Source organism: Nerophis lumbriciformis, linkage group LG09 (assembly GCF_033978685.3).
Source record: "Nerophis lumbriciformis linkage group LG09, RoL_Nlum_v2.1, whole genome shotgun sequence".
In the NCBI taxonomy this organism is placed as follows: domain Eukaryota; kingdom Metazoa; phylum Chordata; class Actinopteri; order Syngnathiformes; family Syngnathidae; genus Nerophis; species Nerophis lumbriciformis.
Genome location: NC_084556.2, coordinates 40,778,126 through 40,797,559, shown reverse-complemented (window position 1 = coordinate 40,797,559; position 19,434 = coordinate 40,778,126).

Sequence of the window (19,434 nt, the reverse complement as noted above, 5' to 3'; positions counted from 1 at the left end):
CACATTTGTGATAAAAAGCGTTACTGTTCACATGCATCCTGCACTGACAGTACCTCTTGTTGTGTTGATCACGTACATTCTGTGTCACTGAAAAAAACCTTGACACATTGGATAGCTTTAATAAAGAACTGTTTGTTTTCTTCTTGCCTTCCCCCCTTCTCCGCTCCTCTTAGGTAACTGCTTAATTTTAATAAAAAAGTCCGAGCATGTGTAGCAACATGGAATAGTCCATTGTGTGAGAAGGGTAAGGGGAACCTGTCGAAAACGATCATGATTTATTAATTTTAATCTATATTGAAGCGCATAAATTAAGACAAAAAAAAAACAAAAAAAACTTTATTAATCATTTTCTATGAGATGTTTTGGAGCGTCTCGAAATCTCAGGGCTTGTGTTTGACTAATGGTAAGACCGCCTCTGTTCAGTAAGGTTTGTAAACGAACGTTTTATTTATGTTAAAGGTGTTATTTTTATGGACTTACCCTCCATCAACTTTGCAGTCATAATCTCCACATCCCTGATCACCTGGTCATCACCATGGACATTCATATTCCTGTGCCCATCCCTAAGGCAAAATAATAATAGTAATTTTTGAATACCAAATCCATCTCCTCAACTGCCCTCTCTACACAATTACGCCTCTCCTCTCCAGGAATCTAATGAACCATCTGATCTCATCATTTACTACAATCAAACACTGTCCACCTGCCTCGACCAACTGGCTCCCTTAAAATCTAAAACCGCTTCCTTCAATCACTCTACCCACTGGTACACACCTGAGCTGCAGAAAATGAAAATCCACAGACGACATCTTGAAAGACTCAACTGGAAAACTCACCTCACTGTTCACCAGAAAGCATATACAGATCCAATCTTATCCATTCTAGCTCCTCCAACATGTGCACTCTGTTCAGTACAATAGACCATCTTCTCAAACGTATAAACAACTCCACGCCGTCCTTCACCACCGAAAAATACAGTAAACTTCTGTCATTCATTTAATCCAAAATCAAAACCATATGTATCACCTTGACCTCTACTATCACCCTTAATCATACACCACCTGTTCTGCCCCTTCTCAACTCTCAGTATCTAACCAATTTTCTACCGATGTCCCAATCTGACATAATGAATCTTATAAATAAATCAAAAAACTCCACTTGTGCATGTGATCCAATAACCACATCACTTGTAAAAGATTGCCTAATGCCTCCCGTCCATTACCCTGCTAATTACTGACATAATTAACTCTTCCTTCACCTCTAGTTTTGTTCCCGCGTCCTTCAAAACTACCTCAGTCACACCCATCCTCAAAAATCCTGGACTTGACACATAAACCATTACCGACTGCCGGCCCATCTCCAACTTTTCTTTTCTGTCAAAAACATTGGAATGTGCAGTGGCAGAAAAATAACAACTCATCTCAACATCAACAATTTCCCTGATCATTTTAGTTTGGTTTCTGTTCCCACTGAAACAGCCCTCATCAAAGTCCCAAATGACCTCCTCCTTGCTGCTGACTAAGGACACCTCAATCTCCTCATTCCACTAGAGCTCACTGCAGTTTTTGACATCATAAATCACTCAATCTTTCTCTCTTGCTTGGAAACTTCCCTCAACTTCACCCATAGTGCACTCTCCTGGATCAAATCATACCTGACCGACAGTAATCCATTGGCCCCCTGTCCCAAGGTGTCCCCCAGGGTTCTGTACTTGGCCCTATCTCCTTCACCCTGTAAATACAGTACTTCCACATGAACAAATAATATGTCAACATAGCCCTAACTATTACTGCTATACTGTCACGTGTGGGTTTACGCTTGCTGCGCAGTTGTTCTCCCAAGATGCAAAAATGGATGGCTCCGGACGACAGCGTGAAGGTAGGCTTTGATTTATTAAACATAAATCATTCAAACTACCAACAGTACAGGCAAAACAACCAAAAGAAAAGCATGCCTTAAACACGTGAAGCTAAGACTTAACAGAAGCTATGGCATGGAACAAGAAAACTTATTTGGTACAGGCGTGACACAAACAATGAAGCCAGGCCGACTGACTAGCAAAGACTAGCTTAAATAATGCCTCTGATTAGTGCTCGGGAAGCAGGTGAGCGGGCGAGCACTAATCAGAGACAGGTGAACACAATGAGTCGCCATGGTGACAAAACAAACAAGGAATCGCAAACGGGAACTAAAGAAGTCCAAAACTGACAGAACATAACTAAACAAAACATGATCCGGACAACAGATCATGACAAAGATCCCCCCTTAAGGACAGATTCCAGATGTCCAAACACCAAAACAAAAAACAAGGCAGGATCGAGAGTCATGGAAGGACAGGAGGGGGACATGGCGCTGGGTCGCCAGACCAAGTGTCCCCGAATCCACCGGGGATAAGTCAAGTGGCGGCGGCGAGTGGAACGCCGCTGCAGCAGGCGAGGCGGGCGACCTGGGAACGGCCACATTCGTGGCCGACGGGGATGTGGGTGCACTTGGCGAGGCGGACGACCAGGGAGCGGCCACATCCGTGGTCGACGGGGAGGTGGGCGCGTCGGCATCGTGGCAGGCTTGGAAGCAGCGGACGAGGCAGGCGTGGAAGCAGACGACGAGGCAGGCGTGGAAGCAGCAGGTGAGTCAGGCGTGGTAGCAGCATACGAGTCAGGCGTGGTGGCAGCATATGAGTCAGGCGTGGTAGCAGCAGACGAGTCAGGTGTGGTAGCAGCAGACGAGTCAGGCGTGGTAGAAGCAGACGGCGAAGCTTGGCGTGGTGCGGCAGGCGGCGAAGCTTGGCGTGGTGGGTCTTGGCATGGCGGGTCTTGGCTTGGCGGGTCTTGGCTTGGCGGGTCTTGGCTTGGCGGCGCAGCTAAGGGCGGCGCTTGGCGGCATGGAGCAGCTATGGGCGGCGCTTGGCGGCGTGGAGCTGGTACCAGAGCTTGCCGTGGTGCAGGTACAGGAACTTGTCGTGGTGCAGGGACTGGTGCTAGCCGTGGTGCAGGGACTGGTGCAAGCCGTGGTGCAGCGACAGGTGCTAGCCGTGGTGCTGTGACAGGTGCTAGCCGTGGTGCAGTGACAGGTGCTCGCCGTGGTGCAGTGACATGTGCTCGCCGTGGTGCAGCGACAGGTGCTCGCCGTGGTGCAGCGACAGGTGCTAGCCGTGGTTCTGCGACAGGTGCTAGCCGTGGTGCTGCGACAGGTGCTAGCCGTGGTGCTGCGACAGGTGCTAACCGTGGTGCTGTGACAGGTGCTAGACGTGGACTTGGCGCTAGCGTTGGTGCAGGTGGAGGTGGCCTAACTGGGGGTTGCAGCTTGGCAGGCCGAAAGACCTGTGGTGGTGGCCGGGCTGGAGGTTGCTGCCTGGCTGGGCGCAACTGAGCCACCCAACCAGCACAGCTCCCGGCCCTAGCCCCCACCTCAAGGGGCGGATACCAGACGCGCTCCCTGCGGTCTGGAATCGTTTTTCAGGGTCGGTGGAGGGAGGTCAGTAGGGGGGCAGAATCCTCCCCTCTAAATTGTCCAAAATGTCTTTCCCCCCTCACCTGAGATTGTGTGGGAGGACAGGAGGGAAAAGTCTGTGCAGTGAGAGGAGCAACAGTGACCAGGGGCGGAGTCCAAAAATCAGGTGACTGGGATTGACTAAACCTTATGTTCAAAAAAATTTTCTGATAATGCTTTATTTTTGGCATAAAGTCTTTAGGAGGTGGCTGACAACAGGGGACAGAAAGCAAAAAAAAGAAAATCCTGATCAGTTACTTCCCTTGAAGACGCCGGTGGAGTGATGTCATAACCGCGCGCCGGTTTAGTGACGTCAACAGAAGTGGGCGGAGTGACGTCATCCAAAGTGGTTGGAGTGAAATTGTTAGAGTTAATTTGGCTTGCAGCCCAATCTAAAAAATTTTTGGCAAAATGAGACACGGGATTACCATACAACGGCGGCGAGGAAGACTGGGCTGCATGTGGCGTGCTGTGTTCCGGAGGAGGAGTTTGGGGGAACGACGTGTCCTGACGGCGAGGCGAAGCCTCTCTGGCTGGCTTCCGTCTTCGTCGGCGCATCTCCATCTCCTGGCTGTTAGTTGCGAGAGAACTGAATGCTGGCTTCATTCTGTCACGTGTGGGTTTACGCTTGCTGTGCGGTTGTTCTCCCAAGATGCAAAAATGGACGTCTCCGAACGACAGCGTGAAGGTAGGCTTTGATTTATTAAACATAAATCATCCTAACTACCAACAGTACAGGCAAAACAACAAAAAGAAAGGCGTGCCTAAAACACGTGAAGCTAAGACTTAACAGAAGCTATGGCATGGAACAAGAAAACTTACTTGGTACAGGCTGTAATGATAGTGTTTGACCACATGGTGGTAGAAATAGTCTACAAATGACTAGGAACCAATTATAGTATGTGTCGAGTAGGACTCTTTAGAGGTGGACACAGCTGGTACGCACAAACATTGAAGAAGCGCTTGTAATATGTTATCGTTATTAAAAGACAGTTCTACAAGACATCCAACGATGTGTTATTTAAAACAATAACATAACATGGTACCAGGAGTAAACAGAGATTGAAGTGGAGTATTGTGAAAAGCGACATGGATTTGAAACCACCTGAAAAGCTGAAGCTGAGTGGAAATGTCGACAGCAATTGGCGCACCTTCAAGCAGCAGTTCCAACTGTACATGGCGGCTATGGGACTGCAGGATAAGCCGAATGCAAGGAAGGTAGCGTTACTGCTTACAATAGCAGGCCCACATGCCATTGAAGTTTACAACACTTTTGTGTTTGACAATCCAGATGACAAAGACAAGTTGGATGTCGTCATTGAGAAGTTTGATGCTTTTTGCTCTCCCAAGAAGAATGAGACATACGAAAGATATGTGTTCCGTTCAAGAGTGTAAGCTCATGGAGAAAGTTTTGACAGTTTTGTGACTGATTTGAGGCTGAAAGCACAAACATGCAACTTTGCTACACTGAAGGACTCTATGATAAGGGACCAGATTGTATGTGGAATAGAAGACAAAAAAGTCAGAGAACGACTGTTGAGAGAGACAGAATTGTCGTTGGAGAATGCCATTAAAATTTGTAATGCAGCAGAATTGTCACAGATGCACGTCAAGACGTTTGGTGAAATGGCGTCCACTGCAGCCAGCAGCGTGGGAGGTGACAACGTGTGTGCCGTGTCAAGGGGACGGAAGTCGCAGCCTACACAGCAGAAGAGTGACGTCATGTTCCAATGCAAGCGCTGTGGGTCGCAGCACAAGCCAAAGCAGTCTCCTGCATTTGGTAAGCAGTGTTCCAAATGCAATGGAAAAAATCACTTTGCCAAACAATGTTTTGCAAAAGGAAAACCATGCGCTAAAAAGGACAAATCTGTCAATGTAGTGGAAGACACTGATCTGGGTGAAACATTCTTCGTTGGCCTAGTGAACAGTGAAAATGAAACTGAAGTAGAAGTCAATGCTGTTGATGAAGACAAGTGGATTGCACCGCTACAAATAAATGAAACTCTAGTTACCATGAAACTAGATATTGGTGCAAAGGCAAACTTGATCAGCATGTCAGACATCAAGGAGATGAGAGAAAAACCGAAAATCCACAAAACAACAGTTGCACTGAAAGACTACAATGGTCGTAGCATTGACAGTCTGGGCACATGCAAATTAAGAGTCACTGTAAAAGGAAAAGTGCACCACCTGCTATTTTCAGTTGTCACTAAAGAACACAACGAAAGGCTGACCAAAGTGTTGGAAAGAGTACAAAAATATGGGCTCAAATGAAACAAAAAGAAGTGTCAGTTTGGAGTGTCAGAAATAATTTTTCTGGGAGACAAGCTCAGTGCACATGGCGTTCAACCTGATGATGAAAAAATACACGCCATACGAAGAATGCCAAGTCCCACAGACAAGACAGGTGTACAGCGTATATTGGGCGTGGTCAACTATATTGGCAAATTCATCCTAAACCTTACTGTGAAAACATCCTGCATTCGTGAACTCCTTCACAATGACACAGAGTTCAAGTGGACGTCCAGGCACGAGGATTAGTGGCAGAGACTGAAGGAAACACTCATTACTGCACCTGTGCTGACGTTCTTCGACCCTACAAAGAAAACAAAGGTGTCAACAAATGCTTCAAAAGATGGACTGGGTGGAGTTTTACTACAGGCTGATGGTGAACACTGGAAACCAGTAGCCTATGCATCACGATCCATGACACAGGCTGAATGTAGGTATGCTCAAATAGAAAAGGAATGTCTGGGGTTAGCATATGGCCTGCAGAGCTTCCACAACTATGTTTATGGTCTCCCTACCTTCACTGTAGAAACAGACCATCGCCCACTAGTTTCCATCGTCAAGAAAAACCTGAATGACATGACACCACGTATACAACGTTTCATGATGAAGATGCAGCCATATGATTTTCAGCTCATCTACACACCTGGAAAGCACTTGATACTGGCTGATGCACTCTCAAGAGCACCCATGGAAAACAGTGTCAGTGCTACTGAAGAGGATGTACAAAATCATGTGAATATGGTGTCAGCTGCACTTCCAGTGTCAGACATAAAATCACAACAAATCGCTGAGGAAACGGCAAAAGATGAAGAGTTGCAGCGTGTTATTACCAACATTCAGAATGGATGGCCTCCACGTTCCAGCCCACGGTTCTTCCATGTTAGAGGTGAACTAAGTGTTGTGGATGGACTTTTACTGAAGCGAAACCAAATAGTCATTCCACAAACATTGAGGCAGGATATACCGTATTTCCCGCACCATAAGGCGCCCTGGGTTATAAGCCGCGCCTTCAATGAACGGCATATTTCAAAACTTTGTCCACCTATAAGCCGCCCCGTGTTGTAAGCCGCATCTAACTGCGCTAAAGGAATGTCAAAAAAACAGTCAGATAGGTCAGTCAAACTTTAATAATATATTAAAAACCAGCGTGATGTGGGCGCGCACGGAGTCGTATATCAACATGGACGGAGCTGCGTGAAAAAAGCCACCCGGCCTCTTCGCGTAAACTTACCTTAACCACTCGCTCATCTTTTCTTCATCCATCCCTTCGAGTTAGCTTTTATGATGACGCCGGCTGGAAAGGTCTCTTTTGGCAAGGTCTTCCTTTTGAATATCACCATGGGTGGAAGTTTCTGGCCATTAGCATGGCAAGCTAGAACCACAGTGAAGGATGACTTCTCATTCCCTGTGGTGCGAATATTCACCGTACGTGCTCCCGTTGTATCCACAGTGCGGTTCACAGGAATATCAAAAGTCAGTGGAACCCTGTCACTTAGTAGGAGCCATTTTGTGGTCTTTACAGATGTAAACACACAAAGGAAATGAAACGTACGGTAATATCCGCGCGCTTCTTCTTCTTCTACGCGGGCGGGTGGTTGCTCACAGTAGAAGAAGAAGCGCTTCCTGTTCTATGGGGGCGGGTGCTTACCTTGGCGGTTGCTTGCGTAGAAGAAGAAGCACTTCCTCTTCTACGGGGAAAAAAGATGGCGGCTGTTTACCGTAGTTGCGAGACCGAAACTTTATGAAAATGAATCTTAATATTTATCCATATATAAAGCGCACCGGGTTATAAGGCGCACTGTCAGCTTTTGAGAAAATGTGTGGTTTTTAGGTGCGCCTTATAGTGCGGAAAATACGGTACTACAAAGTATCCATGAAGGTCATCTAGGGGTTGAAAAGTGCAAGAGACAAGCATGCGACACTGTATACTGGCCTGGAATCAACAAAGACATTGACAACATGATTGGCAGATGTTCAACATGTCAAAAATACAGAAACAAACAAACCAAAGCACCCCTGATATTGCCTGACGTTCCTACTGCACCATGGCAGAAAGTGGGAATGGATTTGTTTCATTTGAAGGGCAAAGAGTATGTGACATTAAAGTGCATCCGGCAGTGGAGGCTTCTCTATGGGGTCTTGGGGCACTAGGAGGTTAACCCCTTTACTGCTGTTACCCCAGGTGGCCCTTGGCAAAGGCCTAGTACCTGACTGCCCCCTAGCCAGGGATACGGTGAAGACCTCAACGGCGGAGCAGGCGGAAGACGGTAGATGTAAGAACTACCTCAATGGCTGCGATGGTGGAAGAAGGCACCCCCACATCAATGTGGGCCCAGTTATGGGGAAATAACAACCCAAGACCTCAACGGTGGAACAGGCGGAGGATGATTGCTAACCCTATGGAGCGTCACAACGGCTGGGATGGCGGATAAAGGCTGCAGCAGAAAAGGGTCTCCAGTCGTCTTGGACTCCATGCCACTGGACCCTGACCCGGATTTGCCAAGGATCGTGTGGTGACTGTCTGTGCACCAGTCTCCCCACGTTAAACAAAGTCACGCACAGGCATCCTCCATAAAGGGAGCGTCATACTCTCTTCGAGTGACCGCCGATGATGTTGTTGTAATTGACTACTATTCTAATTTCCCTGAAATGGCTTTGCTATCAAGCACATCATCAAACTGTGTGATCACGCATGTCAAATCTATATTTGCTAGACATGGTATACCGCATACTGTGGTGAGTGACAATGGACCATGTTTCAACAGTAAAGAGTGGCATCAATTTGCAAAACACTATGATTTCAGACACGTGACGTCAAGCCCTCTGTATGCACCGTCAAATGGAAAGGCTGAGAAAGGAGTACATATTCTCAAACAACTTTTAAAGAAAGCAGTGGATAGTAACTCTGATCCATACCTAGCACTACTTAGCTACAGAGCAACACCACTTGAGTGTGGCTTGTCACCCTCTGAACTACTGATGAACAGAAAGCTTCGTACTACACTACCAAGTATGTCAACACCAACGCAGAGTCAAAAAGTACAACGGAAGCTAAAGCAAGCAAGTCGTTTTATGACAAAGCAGTCAAATCGATCCCACCACTATCACCAAGTGACACAGTGAGAATTGAAAGTCCTGATGGTTGGAAAACAAAAGCTACTGTTCTCCAAGAAACATCACCACGATCATATACTGTGAAGACTGAAGAAGGACATATATTACGTCGCAATCGTCACAGTTTGCTGAAGGTTCCAGAGACTCTTTCAAACCAAGCAACAGCTGAGTCCGAGGTTTCATCTACACCTACTGACTTTGAAACAATGCCAATGCAGCACATGAATGAAGATGTGACTGACGATCCTGAACCTGTGTTGAGAAGATCCACAAGGCAGATCAAGAAACCTGTGGATGATGACTACGTGTATTATTGAACTCTTTTAATTTCAAACTGATTGACAAGCTAAAGAGTTAATGTTTTCTAAAATATTTTAAATGTTTTCTAATGCTGTTGTGCATGGATAGTTTTTGAAAAGATTGCATATTCATGTGGTCAAAAAAGAAAAACAAGTTATTTGTTTAATACATGACATTGTATTAGCAATGTGTGCTTAGCTTAGAAAGAGGGATGTAATGATAGTGTTTGACCACATGGTGGTAGTAATAGTCTACAAATGACTAGGAACCAATTATAGTATGTGTCGAGTAGGACTCTTTAGAGGTGGACACAGCTGTTTCGCACGAACATTGAAGAAGCGCTTGTAATATGTTAGCGTTATTAAAAGACAGTTCTACAAGACATCCAACGATGTGTTATTTAAAACAATAACATAACACAGGCGTGACACAAACAATGAAGCCAGGCCGACTGACTAGCAAAGACTAGCTTAAATAATACCTCTGATTAGTGCTCGGGAAGCAGGTGAGCGGGCAAGCACTATTCAGAGACAGGTGAACACAATGAGTCGCCAAGGTGACAAAACAAACAAGGAATCGCAAACGGGAACTAAAGAAGTCCAAAACTGACAGAACATAACTAAACAAAACATGATCCGGACCACGGATCATGACAATACTGACAATATACAGATCTACATTTGAACCTGATCTATCACTCCAGACACCCACACCACCGTCACCCACTGCCTGACTGACATAAACATCTGGGTGAACAATAACTTTCTCAAACTCAACTACAGCAAAACAGGTCTCATAATTATTGTTCGAAAATATCTCACCGACTTTGTCAAAGATTTTAACATATCTTTAAACAGCCTCACCCTGTGCCTCTCCACTCATATCCAGAACCTTGGTCTCATCTTGGACAACAACTTTCCATTTGAAGCTCATGTCAAACACTCAAGCAGCCACCCCAAAAATATAGCCTGTCTCCGACCCATCCTCTCCTTTTCTACCGCTGAAACACTTTTTCATGCATTCATCACCTCCAGACTGGATTACTGCAACAATATCGTTTATGGTTCATCATCCATAAACTTCAACTCATCCAAAATTGGGCTGCACGACTCCTCACTCAACCCTGTCGCTATGACCACATCACTCTTGTTCTCCAAGAACTTCACTGGCTACCCATCCCGCAGAGCATCCAGTTCAGGCTCCAGTACTCTGGAATGCCCCTATTAGAGATGCTGCCTCAGTAGAAGCATTTAAGTCCCATCTTGAAAACTCATTTGTATACTCTAGCCTTTAAATAGACCCCTTTTTAGACCAGTTGATTTTCTGTCCCTCTTTTCTGCTTTGCCCCTCTCTCCTGCGAGGAGAGGTTATCAGGTGACCACGGATCAGGATCCACGGATGAGGCGCTATCTGTTCAAAATCATGAGCCAGGATGGACCACTCCTATTTACATCAGTTGGTGACGTCTCTGCGCTGCTGACGTGTCTACATTAAATACCATCCCCTGTTGGTCTCCCAATGGACTGGACTTGCCCATGAAGTCGGCACCCGGGGTGACCACTCCTTATGCATCAGTCGGTGATGTCTCTGCACCCCAAAGTGTCTACATGCCAGAGGATCGATCCCCTGCTGGCCCCACTATGGACTGGACTCTCACATTATTAACCGTATCCACTCGGCATCCATTTCCCCGGTCACCCAGGGGTGAGGGGTCCCCACATCTGCGGTACCTTCCAAGGTTTCTCGTTATACCCATTGGGTTGAGTTTTTTCTTGCCCTGATGTGGGATCTGAGTCGAAGATGTCGTTGTGGGTCATGCAGCCCTTTGAGACATTTGTAATTAAGGGCTATATAAGTCAACTTTGATTGACTGATTGGGTTCAAAATCCTTCTCCTGACCTATAAGGCCCTCTACAACCTGACTCCCTTCTACCTCTCTGACCTCCTCAACTCCCACATTCCTGTTAGAAACCTATGTTGCACTAACAATCACCTGCTGTCCCCTCCTCACTGAACCTGGGAGGACCGTGCTTTAAAAACACACCTTTTCAAAATTGCTTTTAATAATGGACCAACCATCTCATATGTTCTCTTTCATTTTGCACACTTTGACTGGTTGTTGTATTATTATACTGTATGTGCTTTTATGATAATCATCTGTGGGTCTTTGAGTACATTTTAAATGTGCTATATGTAAAAAATATATATTATTTTTATCATTATTATTATTTTGTTTTAAAAAAGTGTAGAATTTGTTTTACATTGAATTGAGTTACTTCCTCGCACCTCTACCTGTTATATTCATCTCTTTTGTATAACTGTGTTTATACAGCAACATTTCATTAAAACAAGAGAAGGGCCCCCCGCGACCCCAAAGGGAATAAGCGGTAGAAAATGGATGGATGGATGGATGGAAGAGAAGGGACAAATATAGGGGCAGCTTTTGGCCATATCCTATGCCGAGTGGCCACAAATGATCTACCTGCGGGGCAGAGGGTCTAAGAAGGATTTCCAAAACGGAATCCTCTGCAAAAGCATTACAAGTAAGTGGTCAAATATTGGTCACCACAGTTGTATGCTTCATTTTGACTTCTACTTTAGCGGCTTGTCTCAAGAACTTCCACAGAAGCAAATTTTGAGCATTGGGCACACTCTCAAGTTCGCCCCACACAGACGGTAAATTCAAAAACTCTATTTGTCTTGTTTCTGGTGTGTTCACAATCATTGAATACATTTGAAATATTTCAATCACTTCTGGTGATCAGGAAGTTTGGGGTTGGTGGTATGGGAATTTGTTATGCTTTTGAACATTTGTTGGCAATCTTCTTGTGTTACAATTGTTTTTTTTTAGGACAATGGAGTAAAAAAATGAGCAGCAGAACACACCAAACACAGATTTTTTAAATTTCTTTTTACACATTGTCATTACATTTTTATATACTTTTATTCCTCTTGTTTACAATTTATATAACTGTTTCCTATCATTTGTGTAGTTGGTTTTTATAATAAAATTGACAGATGTCCAGCCAAATGTGCATGTTAATTCAATACTGACAGTAAGCTAATTTAAAGTAAATATTGAAGTTTATAATACCAGAGGTGGGACCAAGTCATTGTTTTGCAAGTCACAAGTATGTCTCAAGTCTTTGCCCTCAAGTCCGAGTCAAGTCCCGAGTCAAGACAGGCAAGCCCCGAGTCAAGTCCAAAGTCAAGACTGGAAAGTCTCAAGTCAAGTCCTAAGTCCTGCATTTTGAGTTTCGAGTCCTTTCAAGTCATTTTAACCACAGACTAATATATTAACACAGATTGTGTATGCTTTTCAAACGCTGTATTTATTTATTAAAACAAGTGCATTTTAAATTGCAGGAAAGAAAATTGTGCTGACATTGCACTTTATAATAGCACTATTAACCAGTCATTTTAAACATTAACTCATTCCTTTACAGAACAAACACATTGAAAAATAAAGTGCAAATGTACTTATTTGTACAAAAGTGTTAACATTGAAAAAACATGACATATACGTGAACATAACAAAAAAGTTGTACTTTTTATATGTCAGGGCCCTATGCTGCATTGCATTTGCAAAAGACCAAATTAGCCAAGAGTCTGTCAGTCATTTGTGCACGATGGGGGCGTAGTATGATGCCACCATGGCTGAAAACTCGCTCCACTGGAGCACTGGAGGCAGGCACTGCCAAGACTCTCATGGCCACTCGGAACAGTGAAGGAAGAGTCTTCATGTTCAATGCCCAGAACAAAAGGGGGGAGAGAGTTGTTTTGGGTTGGTGCACTACTTGTAAGTGTATCTTGTGTTTTTTATGTTGATTTAATTAAAAAAAGAAAAAAAAGAAAAAAATTATTGTGCGGCCCGATACCAATCGATCCACGGACCAGTACCGGGCCGCGGCCCGGTGGTTGGGGACCACTGAGGTAAACAACCAACAGTATGTCAGAAAGCTAGCTAAAACGGTACACATATTCATAATATAGTATACATTTTAACTGACCTTTATTTTACTATTTTTGTCTTTTTTTAGGTGGCTAAAATACGCGGTGCTGCTGACCGCCGTCTAACGTTACGTGTGATATATTGACTAACGTAACCCTGCTTAAAAAAAATCACTGAACAAAAAGTATGAATAAGGTAGTGAACTGCAACAGATTCCCGTGTTTGCAATAACGTTATAACGTTAGCAGTGAGTTTACAGCCTCACTGATTTAACTACACAGCAAATAAAAGTCACGTTACTTAGCCAATAAACGTTATCTTACATTCAAAACTTACCGTTCTTTGTGCAACTTCAAATGCCGGACGAAGTTGGAAGTTGTTTCCTCTCCATCAGTAATTTTCGAACCGCATGTGTTGCATACTGCAAACCGTTTTGTGTTGACCACCTCGTAATTTTTATATCCATCCATCCATCCATTTTCTACCGCTTATTCCCTTTGGGGTCGCGGGGGGCGCTGGAGCCTATCTCAGCTACAATCGGGCGGAATTTTTATACCCAAACAAAATTATTTTAGGTATCATTTTTTGTTCACTGGCATGTGGTTTGGACATGTCTTCTTCCTTGGTTGTCCTGCAATTTGATTGGATGAATGCTGTGTGATGAAAACAAAGTAGATCTAATTTGATTGGCTGTTGTACTGAGACCACACCAGCTGACACACGCAATGCTGATAGACAAGTACACAATGAAAAATATGGGGCGCTCCCGAATAACTTTTTCATCTTTGGGTTTTGGGGAAAGTAGCAAGTCATGTCAAGTCATGTCAATTCAAAAGGCTCAAGTCCAAGTGAAGTCACAAGTCATTGATGTTAAAGTCTAAGTCGAGTTGCAAGTCTTTTTACATTTTGTCAAGTCGAGTCTAAAGTCATCAAATTCATGACTCGAGTCTGACTCGAGTCCAAGTCATGTGACTCGAGTCCACACCTCTGCCAATATGTGTATACAGGTTGTGGGGGTCAATACATTACAAATGTAAGAGTAAAGTTTTTCTGTTTGAACCAAAGTGGAACTAAAAAAAAACAACCCAAAATGCAATCGTAAGCGAATGTTAATTGCCCAAAGGCTAACGTAGTTTCAACGTTCTGGGAACCAAAAATGGTTAATACCCTGCATTCCGCCTGAGTGCATCCCCGCCCCATGAGATACATAAGATTATCTCATTATATTTTATCAGGATGGTATTATCAACACTGACCTATTTTGTAACATGGTGAGTGAATTAAGCATAGTTTGGTAATTACTTTTTACATATTTCCACATAATATCTTTAATATGATACCACTGGAAAAAAAGTCAAGAATATGAAGTGATTTATTTACTATTGAAATATTTCTTGCCACCTTATGTTTCATATTTTAGAAGCAGTCTCGTTTTTATTTTGGTAATTTTCTCTTCGGGTGTTACTTATTTTCCTGTCCCCTCCTTTTCCGGTTTGGACAGAATTACTATCGGCTGCCAATGTTTACTTCGCTCCGTATTAAAATACATGTGTAAAATGCATCAAATAAATGTTTAAAATTACTTTAATTCAATGGCCCGGTTCTCTTTATTTGCTATAAGCGTGTTTTATCTCTGCTTGGATGGATAGTTATATTGCCTTCATGTTTTTTCTTCCCCCCCGACACGTACGACGTGTATTTTGGCATCGTGTCTTTCCTGGTTTAGTCATAGTTAATAATTAGTTATTTAGTGAATCCCTGCCACGATATCTGCTCATTTATATCTTCCTATTTGTCGCTACATTCGTTTTTTTGTCTCTTTGAGTCAGCATTAATGAATATAAATTACGGAAGTTGACAAGCGCACCCTGCTCACGTGACCTTGTGGCGTCACACGTGTTGTCATTTCCCTTCCTGCGTTTTCACATTCATCCAGCGGATGGCAGTATAACCCTTTTGTCCTTAAGTGAAAGCAGAGCTTTATTAACGTACTACACGCTGATCATTGGAATAACCGCTACGAGAGCTTGATGTATATTACTTATGTATATTACTGACATAAATTATCCCATACAGTTATTTTTTGGAAGCTTTAATAAATAAAATCGTTCATTTCTGACATGTGACTCTTATATGTCAAATGATATAAAATCACACCTCCAACCTTTATCTTTTGCTGTTGTTATGGGCACGCATTTCCCTTAGTAATATGTTAAATAAAGAAAGTGATCTATGACGTCAAACACCTCTGACTTTGAAAACGTCTGACTTTGAACATCTCTGACTTTGAAAACATGTGACCCCGCAACCGAGCTGCATTCTTGTGTTGAACTTTGACCCCCACAGGCCGTAAGGAACATCAGCTCAGAGGCAGTGTGACCTGGTGACCTTTGTTGAATGTTTGACACGTCCCAGTGAAAAAGTGAAAGTTTTTCCCCTCGGAGTGAACGACCTCTTGACCTCCAAAGGTATGCGAGTACGCTGACCCCGCTGACCTTTCATTAGTGCTTTCTGCTGGGTCAGCACAGAGCAGATGCGAGGAGAATGATGAAGAAAAGGACTCGGAGGTTGGACAGGAAGTGAGAAAGATGAGTAAGGAGGGAACTATTTTAAGTGTTGGATGTCTTATGTGATGACACCAACATGTGACAACAACACAGCCATACAGTGCATCTGGAAAGTATTCACAGCGCTCCACTTCCTCCACATTTTGTCATGTTTCAGCCTTATTCCAAAATGTATTACATTAATTTTTGTCCTCAAAATTCTACACACAATACCTTATAATGACAATGTGAAAAGGTTTTTCTTAAAAAAATGTGCAAATTTATTAAAAATGTAAAACAAAAACAAAAATCCTGTGGACATTAGTATTCACAGCCTTTGCTCAATACTTTGTTGATGCACCTTTGGCAGCAATTACAGCCTCAAGTCTTATTGAATATGATGACACAAGCTTGGCACACCTATGTTTGGGCAGTTTCACCCATTCCTCTTTTCCAATTATTCTTTGCAGCACCCCTCCAGCTCCATCAGGTTGGATGGAAAACTTTGGCTTTCATTTATTTATATAAATATATATATATATATATATATATATATATATATATATAATGGAAAACTTTGGCTTTCATTTATATATATATATATATATATATATATATATATATATATATATATATATATATATATATATATATATATATATATATAGTACAGGCCAAAAGTTTGGACACACCTCATTCAAATTATTTTCATGACTATTTACATTGTAGATTGCCACTGAAGGCATCAAAACTATGAATGAACACATGTGGAGTTATGTACTTAACAAAAAAAGATGAAATAACTGAAAACGTGTTTTTATATTCTAGTTTCTTCAAAATAGCCACCCTTACTGCTGTGCACACACTTGGCATTCTCTGTCACCAGCTGCTGCCACCTTGTGGTTTGTATGCTCAGTTTTCCCTTGGTGCAGCAGACCTGGCTCTTACTTTTTGTCTTCCTCAGAGTTCCTGTGTCTTCCTGTGAGCGGAGCTGCAAGACGTGCACAGCTGTGTCTAATCTCACCAGCACTACTTAAGCAGCACCTGGCCGGCTGGATGGCACTCGGCTATTCCACTTCTTGACTCTGATCGTATGAAGACTCCTATGCTCCTTGTATTTTTGCTACGTACCATCTTGGCTATTTCCAGTGCCATCCAGCTTGGTATGTACGTTGATAGTTTGCACGTCTTGCAACTTCGACCCAAGTTTAGTTAGTTTGTATAATAGCTTTTGTTCTTTTTGTCACGGTGCTCTTTTTTGTGTTCTCTTTTTTCGCACCGTCGCTTTTTGTTATATTGTATTTTTGGATCATTGTTGTGATCGCTTCTTTTGTTAAGTAAAGAACTATTTACTCACAAATCCATCTGCATCCTTGGGTTCCTCTGTTCCACATCTAATTGAATTGTGACATTCTCTCGATGAGCTTCAAGAGGTACTCACCTGAAATGGTTTTAACTTTATTACATATATTATGTATATTAATTAATTATTACTATTGTTTTCTCTTTTGTAGTGTCAGTATTACATTATTTGTATATAAATATGCATATGTATACATACATATATACATATACATGCATTTATATAAAGATTGTATGTAAACTGCATGCAATTAAATACATATGTATATATATATATATATATATATATATATATATATATATATATATATATATATATATATATATATATATATATATATATCATGTATGCATGTAAATAAACATGTGTATTAACCAGTGACGTGCGGTGAGGTTGATGGCTGGTGAGGCACTGACTTCACCACAGTCAGATTTACAAACATATGAACCCTAAAGAGTATCTTATTCACCATTTGATTGGCAGCAGTTAACGGGTTATGTTTAAAAGCTCATACCAGCATTCTTCCCCGCTTGGCACTCAGCATCAAGGGTTGGAATTGGGGGTTATTAAATCACCAAAAATGATTCCCGGGCGCGGCGCCGCTGCTGCCCACTGCTCCCCACTGCTCCCCTCACCTCCCAGGGGGTGATCAAGGGGATGGGTCAAATGCAGAGGACACATTTCATTACACCTAGTGTGTGTGTGACAATCATTGGTACTTTAACTTAACTTTAACTTTACACATACAAACTGTAGCACACAAAAAAGCACATTTAATTAAAAAAAACGTTATTATGGTCTTACCTTTACTTATTGTGTCCTTGGGCAAGACACTTCACCCCTTGCTCCTGATGGCTGCTGGTTAGCGCCTTGCATGGCAGCTCCCTCCATCAGTGTGTGAATGTGTGTGTGAATGGGTAAATGTGGAAATACTGTCAAAGAGCTTTGAGTACCTTGAAGGTAGAAAAGCGCTATACAACTATAAACCATTTATCATTTATTTATAACTAAAGCCCTCACTTAAACTTTCCACGTGCAAGATTGAATCTATTTAAAAAAGTGTAACCGAGGGTTTATAAATGTCGCCTATACTGTATGAAACTACAAAATAACAAACACGGAGGCTCCAGTTTACACGAGGACCACTTTATTTACCTTCTTTCAAAAACTTCCGCTCCACTCCAACGTGTCGTCACTTCCGCTCTTAGCGCCTTCAAAATAAGAGCTCGAGGCATATACTGTATAACAGCGCATAACAGGAACTTAACATCACAAAGAGGAAAGCCCATAAAAATAGGTTACAAAAGATATTTAATAAGAAGCCAAAAAGTGCAAAAACAATAATGTTCGTGTTGGAGGAGTTGTGAATTAGATACACCTGCAGTCTGAAGGTGTACCTAATGTTGTGGCCCTGCAGTCATTCACAACTCCTCCAACACGAACATTATTGTTTTTGCACTTTTTGGCTTCTTATGAAATAACTTTTTTAAATAGATTCAATCTTGCACGTTGAAAGTTTAAGTGTGGGCTTTAGTTGATTTAACAATTCTACGGCGGGGGTGCAGGAGGCGGGGCTACTGGAGCCTCAGCCAGTGCGTCTTTTGCAGCCGTTTTATGATCGCTCAGCACAAGAAATACGTTACACACATACAGTTGTTGACAAAATACACTGTACATTATATACCTCAGCTAACTAAACTATGGAAATGTATAATATAATTCATATAGCAATACGATCTCACTGCACAGCAGGCCAGCAGTTAGCCGAGTCCGCAATCCATGGTGAGGCACAACGCAGTGACGTGCCTCAACTGGCTGCTGTTCACCGCACCATCTCTTCTCAGTATTTGAATGGCAAATGTGAAAATTCAGCGATTTTAAATAAAAATAATCTAAAACGGGTGAAGTTAAATGGAAAATAACGTTATAGTATAATCACTGGATACATATAACAATTTAATAAAAAAAATATATTTTTAAATTTTTTTTCTTTCCATGATGGCAGGTGAGGCCCCGCCTCACCTGCCTCTAGTGACTCCACGTCACTGGTATTAACAGTTATGCATGTATGTAAATTCACATGATTGCATGTAAATGAACAAGTTTGCACGTAAATAAACATATGTGCATATAAATAAACATGTATGCATTTTAGGGTTGTCCTATATTTTGATACTATTACCGGTCCCAAAATGTCTTATTGCAATAAGATAGCAGTTTTAGCTTAATATAAAATAGTAAACATACTAGACCAATTCTGTTTTAGTTGTATGTAAGCAAACGGGTAACAAAGGCTCCTAATTAGTCTGCTGACATATGCAGTAACATATTGCGTCATTTCCCATTCTAATATTTTGTGAAAATTATGAGGAAAAATC